At 39.3% G+C, this 7,677-nt stretch overlaps 1 pseudogene across 1 annotated transcript; it reads right to left on the reverse strand.

Moving 5' to 3' along the window:
• Positions 1-6,478: 6,478 nt before the first annotated feature.
• On the reverse strand, positions 6,479-6,841 carry LOC308566142 (small ribosomal subunit protein eS24 pseudogene; annotated as a pseudogene). The gene has a single exon. The product of its transcript is annotated as a small ribosomal subunit protein eS24 pseudogene (transcript).
• Between the last annotated feature and the right edge of the window lie 836 nt (positions 6,842-7,677).

Consider the following 7,677-nt stretch of genomic DNA (forward strand, 5'->3'; position numbering starts at 1 on the left):
CATGACAACTGAGCATCTCAACTGTGTGACTGCCTTTGTCTTACTCAAGGAACAGAGAAATCATAAAGAAACACTGGATCCATTGTCTTGGATTAACACTGTATCATGGCTTGCATGATTATTATAGAGATAATGAGAACATAGTAGATTTATTTCTAAGATGAATAAAAGAACATGGATTTCCATATTGATAAAATTTACAAGAGATAACATATGCTAATATTCACTTCAGATACCGTATTATTTCATTAATTTAGAAAACATTTTTTGCTGCTTTAACTCCTCAGTTTAGTCATTCTACTAATTAAATATTATACAATATCAGCACATGCACTGTACTTGGTTGCTACAGGGTATGGATCATTACTTGGCAATGCAAGATGAAAGTTATACCAAATACCAAGTGCTAATATATGTGCTATGTCTTAATTCATCTTTTTATTTTAGGATAAAAGGAAATTGGGAAATACATTTGCCAATAAACATTGATAATATTTCTCCCTAAAGCAATGATTGTAGGATTAAATTTCTAAGAAATACAACAGTATTTATATTAAGCAATTCGAAATATGTCAGTCCCTACTAATTGGTCAAAGTCTGAAATTTTAAAAAAGGAAAAAATCAGTTTTTGTTGAATTTCTTTTAATGCATTATGTTAGAAATTGGTAAAAATGTCTCTTGCTAGCTATCAGATAGTAAAATAACAATGAATTCTGCTCCGGGCAAACTGCTTTTCAGGCAGACCTGTCAAGAGAGAGACAGACAGCTCAGGGTAATTCATTCTTGCCACTGGATCTCAAGTGACTTGTGAAGGGATGTGGAATTTCTAAAATATAAATAGCGTTAATTTACAGCAAGAAATAGTGTTCTTTGGGTTTACTGAGAGGCAAAGGTGAGTAGTAAGCTATGGAAAGCTGTAAGGGATTTAAGAATAATAAATGGGGGATTTTGTCAGTGTTTTAAGGACACACATTAATCAAGGATGCCAGGGAGTAATGGGTCCCAGTGTTGTACAAGTTCTTTGGTCCTTAAAATTATCTTAGTACTCAAATAAATACATGCAAATGAGGTTGGGATCAAGATTTGAAAATAAAGTATACCAAGGAAAATAAAATGAATGGAGAAAGAGAGAAATATCCCAAATAGGCACAAAGCTCTGTTCTCTTTTGCTAATTAATTCACATGCAGCTTGCATTCCAGAAGTAGCAGAAAGATTGAGCCCGCACTCAAATTGTCAGTAAATCCCAAACCTTAACTGAAGTCTGGATATTTCTCATTAGGGCTGCTAGCAGAACCATGCAATGAAAGCACTCGCTGTTAAGAGAGCAATCTTCTTTGCTCAGAGTTCCTGTGTAGGGGAAAAACCTGATACCACTTGACCGTGACAAATGTTATTACTGCAAGTATTCCTCCCAAGAATTCATATATCTTTGTGTTTTTAACACTAGTATGTTGAAGTATTCAGGAAAATATGGGGAGTTATAAATGAAAGTAAGCCTGTAGGAAATATTATTTTTTTCTTTTTCTTTCTTTCTTTTGTTTTTTTGCTTTAATAGGTGAGTAGTAAGCTATGGGAAGTTGTAAGGGATTTAAGAATAATAAATGGGAGATTATTCACGTGAGAACATGTCTGAGAACTGCCCGTCTAGTATACTTTAGAACTACCTCTCTTTGGGCTCACTGGGCAGAGCTTACTGAGGGAAGCAGGAGAGCATCTTATAGATAATGAATTTGTCATCAGGACAGGTCAACAGGATGGAAAAGCAGTGAAGCCAAGTTCATACCCACTTGTCCCTGTGTCAAGGTAAGGAATGGCCTTGGTCTTGTCTCTGGACGTGTGGTAGGCAGTTAGACAGACATAAGCAGAGCAAGGACAGTGGGCCCACTACAGAAGGTCACCAGGGAAGAAAGCCTAGGTGCCCAGTAATGGACAAAACTGGGAAAGCAAGTACCTCACCCCCAGAATAACCTTTCCTCCCCTAGCATATAGCTGGTCATGCAGTTTAAGCCCCCTGACCTTTCATGTCCCTGGTCCTGCAGTTAGAACCCTCCCCTGACCTTTCCCCTCTGGCATGTGTCTAGTCATGTGGTTTAGACCCCCTTAGAGGAGGAACAAGGGAATTGGAGAACAGCCTCATATGACTCCCACACAAGCCCTTGAATGACCACTCCCTTAAGCATTGGGGCCCTCAGGACAATGAAGTTCTGACCCACATCAAATAATCTTAGGAAAAGAGCCTCGGGTCTGTTTACCAGTTTGGTCAAACTAGAGATGACATTTAGTCCTCAGTTGTGTTTCAGCTCCAGGCCCAGAAAAGCAGCAAAACCAGACAGAGCAATGTCATGGCAGACATCAGGATCAGATGCAATGACTTCCTTCCCTAACACAGACCAATCAGTGGAAACCACAACCCTGAAGGGACATACCTGGAAAGCTGATAAATATTCTGTTGAGATCCTCCCATGAGACCTCCCTTAAAACTCCCCACCTTTAGAAAACAGGTAAAACCCCTCAAGATAAAGGAAGCCAGCAAGGGAGTCCCTCTGAAGCATGTCCATGCCTTTCTTTCCCCTTTCTCAGGCACGTATCGCTGCTCTCTTTCTCTTAAGCTCTAAGGGCCCCAGCAAGACTTGCAACCAGGGGAGCAGTGGGCAGTGGCAGCTTGTCCCAGGTTAATCCCCCTGAACTTGTGTCCAGGGCCCCCTTTTCTCTAACTTTTCAATGAGCTAACAGCAGCCTTGCCTTGGCTCACTTCTGTCTCTGTGACTTTTACTTCTCAGTGAGTCCACACTGCCCTTCATGGTTTACTTCTTTCCTATGATGTTTCTAGAGGGCCAAAGCAAAGCACCGCCTAGGCTCTCTCCTATTGCTTCTTCTATCTTAAGCCCTTCCTTTGTTTCACTGTCCCCAGCTTTAATACATGTACTCTTAAAATCACCTGGACTCATATTATGAAATCTTTCCTGGACAAAGTCAAGAGCCCACATACTGCAGACTGGCCAGAGGCAGACCCACTCTGGGCCTGGTCCCTTTCTCGTGACTGATGTCTATGGTCGTTTCACTCAGTTCTCTTTCCTGCTGTCACATGAAGCATTTTTATGTGTTATTACATACCCAGTATCACTGGGGACTAGGACTCAGGCTGTTTGTGAATACCAGAGACCATTTCCATACATTTAATAGATCAATATTGAAATGTCCTTTGTAAGAAAAATTTATTTCAAGCTAATTGTTCTCCTTGTCTTTTACAGTAATAGCTCTACTGGAACATGCCTATACCATACACACACACACACACACACACACACACACACACATATATATATAAAGGCTTTTAAATCTACCAAGGCCATTAAGATTTTCCTTTTTTGACCTTGGAGAAAAATATTTCTCAACAACAGGGATCCAGTCCCAAAACCCATACAATGAGTGTGAATCACTGCCTAAGTGTCCATAACAACTGAAATAGTTCTAAACTTAATTCTGCCTTGGATTTGCTGCATTACAGTGGGAAATGCCTTTGTATTTCTCTTTTCTGGTTCCTTCATCACTAAAATGGTGTTAATAAAAGCCATCACCTGTCTGCCTTCCAGGGATATTGTGAAGGTAAACTCATATTCTCAGTCAAGCACACAGCTAATAGAATTCTCAACAGAAACTGTGTTAATAACCATAACAGCAGCAAAGAGACATTATCCTGCTGTGGGTGTTATAATTTATTGGCTTGGGGAACTCAACTCAAGGCCTGTGATTGTAGAAATCTATGAAGAGGTGACACTCTCGCACACTCTTTGGAGATGCCTCTTTCTTTAGCATTTCCATAGAAACTAGAAATGTTTGTCTGTATTTGGGAAGATGGAGAGAGTTTATTCTCTCTTATAATTTTAAATTTACTTATAAATGGTGGTACATCCTGCTTGCATTCATGCATAATGCAGTTTTAAGAATGGAATAGGCTGGTCACTATTTTTCTTATCGTGTTTGAAAAGTGTTGACAGAAAATGGAATAGAATGCACAGAGGACTGACTCATCCACATGTAAACAGGTAACCACCTGCAAGGCAGGATTTGCTGAGGGCTAAGATGTCTCCTTAATGCCTCCTTGTGTGAAGCTGTCAAGATTCATTCAGTCTTCGGGGATGGGAGCATTGTTATCTGTGAAAGGCTAACACATTGGTAAGGTTCAGTTGACCTGATTAAACTTAATTGTCATATAGAAGAAATGGGGAGGAAGTGTGGCGAGAGGAGGGTGGGATGTGCAACGCTGCTCCATCTACTTGGGTTTACATTAGCCAGGCTGAGCTAGCTGCTTTAACAAACAACTCCCAGTGCCCAATAGCTTCATGCCATAGAAGTTTACTTCTTGGTAATGCAGATCTTGAGGCACGTGTTTCCAGGACAGCCTCTGTGTGGTGCTGCTCTGCCCTGTGACCTCTGAGCCCTCTACTCAGCCTTGAACTAGGGAAAGAGGCAGTGAAGATTTTGTGAGAAAGGTTTTAGTGGACAGAGGATGAAGTGGAAACATATTCTACTGGCAAGATCTCATGCATACGACCTCCTCTAACTGCAAGGGGGACAGGGAAATATATCTTACTGTGTGTCCAAAAGGCAAAGGGAATCTCATCACCTCTTCCATGGGGCCCTGGGGTATAGCAAGAGTGGCCAACAGCATAGTTTTGGGTGTTAGAAACATGACGTAGTCATTGTGGCACTTCTATCACCCACGTGACCTTGGATAAATTGCTTAACATGCCACCTAATAGCTGTTTGCTCTTGAGCAAGTTTTATTCGTCCTTCTTCTTTGACTTCTTTCTCTTTCTCCCCCCTTCTTTTCTTTCCCTCCTACTTTTCTTCCTTTCCTTTTTTTTTTTTTTTTTTTTTTGAGACCTTTTTTCTTCTTGAGACCTTCCTCATAGAATAGTGTTGAAAATTATATTAGGTTATGCTTATAAAAGTTACTACTTTGTCTGGGACCAGACAGCATCTCAAGAACTCATTAGTTCCTATTATTTTTATATACCTTGGAAATATTTGCAGTGTTGGTAACAAAGTGGGTCATAGACATGAGGGTTTCATTTTGTCACCTGGCTAGAGAAGAATTAAGAGAGTTTTCAGTCTCTGAGATATCCAATAATGAAGATATTTACTGTACGTATTGACCCGACACCCATATTCCTGAAAGAGAACGTGGAGAACATTTAGGGCTGCAAAATTCAACTGTAGTCACAGCTTTCCTCAGATACACAGTTTCTTTTCCAAATGTTTTGAGGAAAATGTATCAGTGCAAGGAAATAAGACTTTTTAAAATAAAAAACTGCATGAGATTCCGGCAGCTTCTGGGGTTTGAGCCTTTTGTATGTTCCTTCAGCCAGCCTATCTGCACTAATCAAATCCCCATAACTGAACTACAAATCTATGAGGATGAGTTCTTAAGGGATTTTGCAAATGTCCTGCTTGTAGATAAATCAAAAATGATTACAAAGTAGTCCTTCTCACTGTGCTTGGCTGCAGGAGACGTTGAAATGAAAATATGATGAGAAGAAATCTGCACATTCTAAAATATGGAAAAGAGTTGGTTCAGGCTCAGGATTAGTTGTGCGCAGATGTTGCTGTTGGCTCCTGTTTAAAAAAAGTTTTCTCACTTCAGATCTGAATGATGACCTTATGTCCCCTGGAAATGGGACTCAAATTGAGATACTTTTCCTATCAGTTGGCATTTTTGTTCTACTGCTGTGATGTTGATGTTCAAAGTGTTCTGAACAAATAATAATTAAAGATGTGATTCTTTTTAAAAGGAATATAAGTCATAGGACCCTGACGTTAATGTAATTTCTCAGCACACTCGTGTCATCAGTGTTCTGAGACCCACCCACAGTTAAAATTCATGGAATGAAGCTTTCTGAATTTCAAAATGCATATCAGCCTACCCAAAAAAAAAAAAAGTGTTTAAAAACCAGGTGTTAGAGGCCAGCTGGGATCGAAGTTTGGCTTTTTAAACGTTATGAATAATGTTAATTCTTTTTCTGAAAATGCTTCAAGAAAAGGAATTAGTGGTCTAATCTGATCTTTACCAGCTACTTCCTTTCTACTTTTGGACATTAATTACACATACAAGAAATGGAAGTCATGTATTTATAATTATAATTTGTCAAGCTAAAACTAATATAATCAATCCCATTGTTAGATTAATTTCCACTTACACACCTGAACAAATGACTATTTCTCCAGCTTCAATATTCTAGGATGTAAACTTTCTTATATTTTAACATCCAACATAATGGCAAAAGAGATTGGATTTTTCTGCAAAATACTAATGCTGGTACATTTAAATATTTCATTTCTTTTTATAAGTTCTTAGTTTAGTAATAACTTCTCTCATGAAAATCTGCACAATCACCACAGATAAAGTCACTGAATATCTTTACTCCTTCTGTATTCCACTCTCCAGCTCACTTTTACCGGCACCAACATTGGCCTTTACAGTCCCCCGAATTTCTTCGTTCTGTTCTTGCATTCCTTTAGCTGTTTTCTTGAGGTCTTTTCCTTCTCATGTGAGCTATTTCTTGCATATCTATCTTCGGATTCATTTTTCTTTGCATAGCTTAAGGACTCATAAATCATGCCAAAGCCAGTTGTCTTTCCACCACAAAATGGGTTCTGAATCCAAAAACAAAGATGATATCTGGTTTTTGTCTTGTACATTTTGGTTAATTTTTCCTGAATTTCTGTCTTAGGTATTGCTGCCTTCCCAGGGAAAAGGACATTGATGACCATTTGTTTCCACTGAGATAGTCTGTTAATCGTGAACTTCATGGTCTGGATAGTTACTGTGCCATTCATGATGGCAGCTGATCCTCAAGCATCCAGGGAGGAAAAGCTAAATATCTCATTTCTTTAAACCAGTTTTTCAGATAATTATTTTCTTACAGCTTATTTTTAAACCAGATTGAGAAACTGATACCTAGCTCAAAGGCAGCATCCATGAGACTGAAAATGTTCTAATGAAAAATACACCCAGGACATGGCCAAATTAAATTTCATAAAGTTCATGCACTAACGTCTTGTCCTTTACTTCCAAATTCATTTTATCTTATGTACCATACATTGAAAAGCAACAGGGAAAGTTATGCTGAACAGCTGTCCTATTATAAAAATTCTGGGAATGAAACTAACTATGGTTTCTGATTCCATTTCAACGCTGATGATGAGGAAGCTACATTACACAGAATTCCTTTGTTGCCTTTTACAAGTATTCACTAGGACAAAGGCATTTATGGTGTAAAACGTGTTCTCAACGCATATCAGCAGGCAGAATAAAGCATATAGATTCTAAAGACAGATTCAGAGAGGAACTTCAAAAAGCCCAATGATCTTAAAAACAAAAACAAACAAACAAAAAAGAACAGTCATGACTTCAGAAATGGGGAGAAGAGGACCACACCACCCCTGGTGGTAGAGCCCCCAAAGGTGCTGGATGGTCAAATGTGTGGGGGTCTCTTTGCCATCAGGAGACATCCTGGGACTGAAGAGCCAGCTAAGGGCAAAGGCCCAGGCTCTGCCTCACTCAGGACTTGTTTCTCCCACTGTGTTCTGGCTGAGCAGATGGCAGAGTGGAGAGCCTGCCTTTGGATTTAGTTCCCAAATCAATCATTTCACCAGGGTGAAATTTTAATTTA

The sequence above is a fragment of the Miniopterus schreibersii genome (genome assembly GCF_964146895.1).
Source record: "Miniopterus schreibersii genome assembly, chromosome: 1".
Lineage (NCBI taxonomy): Eukaryota > Metazoa > Chordata > Mammalia > Chiroptera > Miniopteridae > Miniopterus > Miniopterus schreibersii.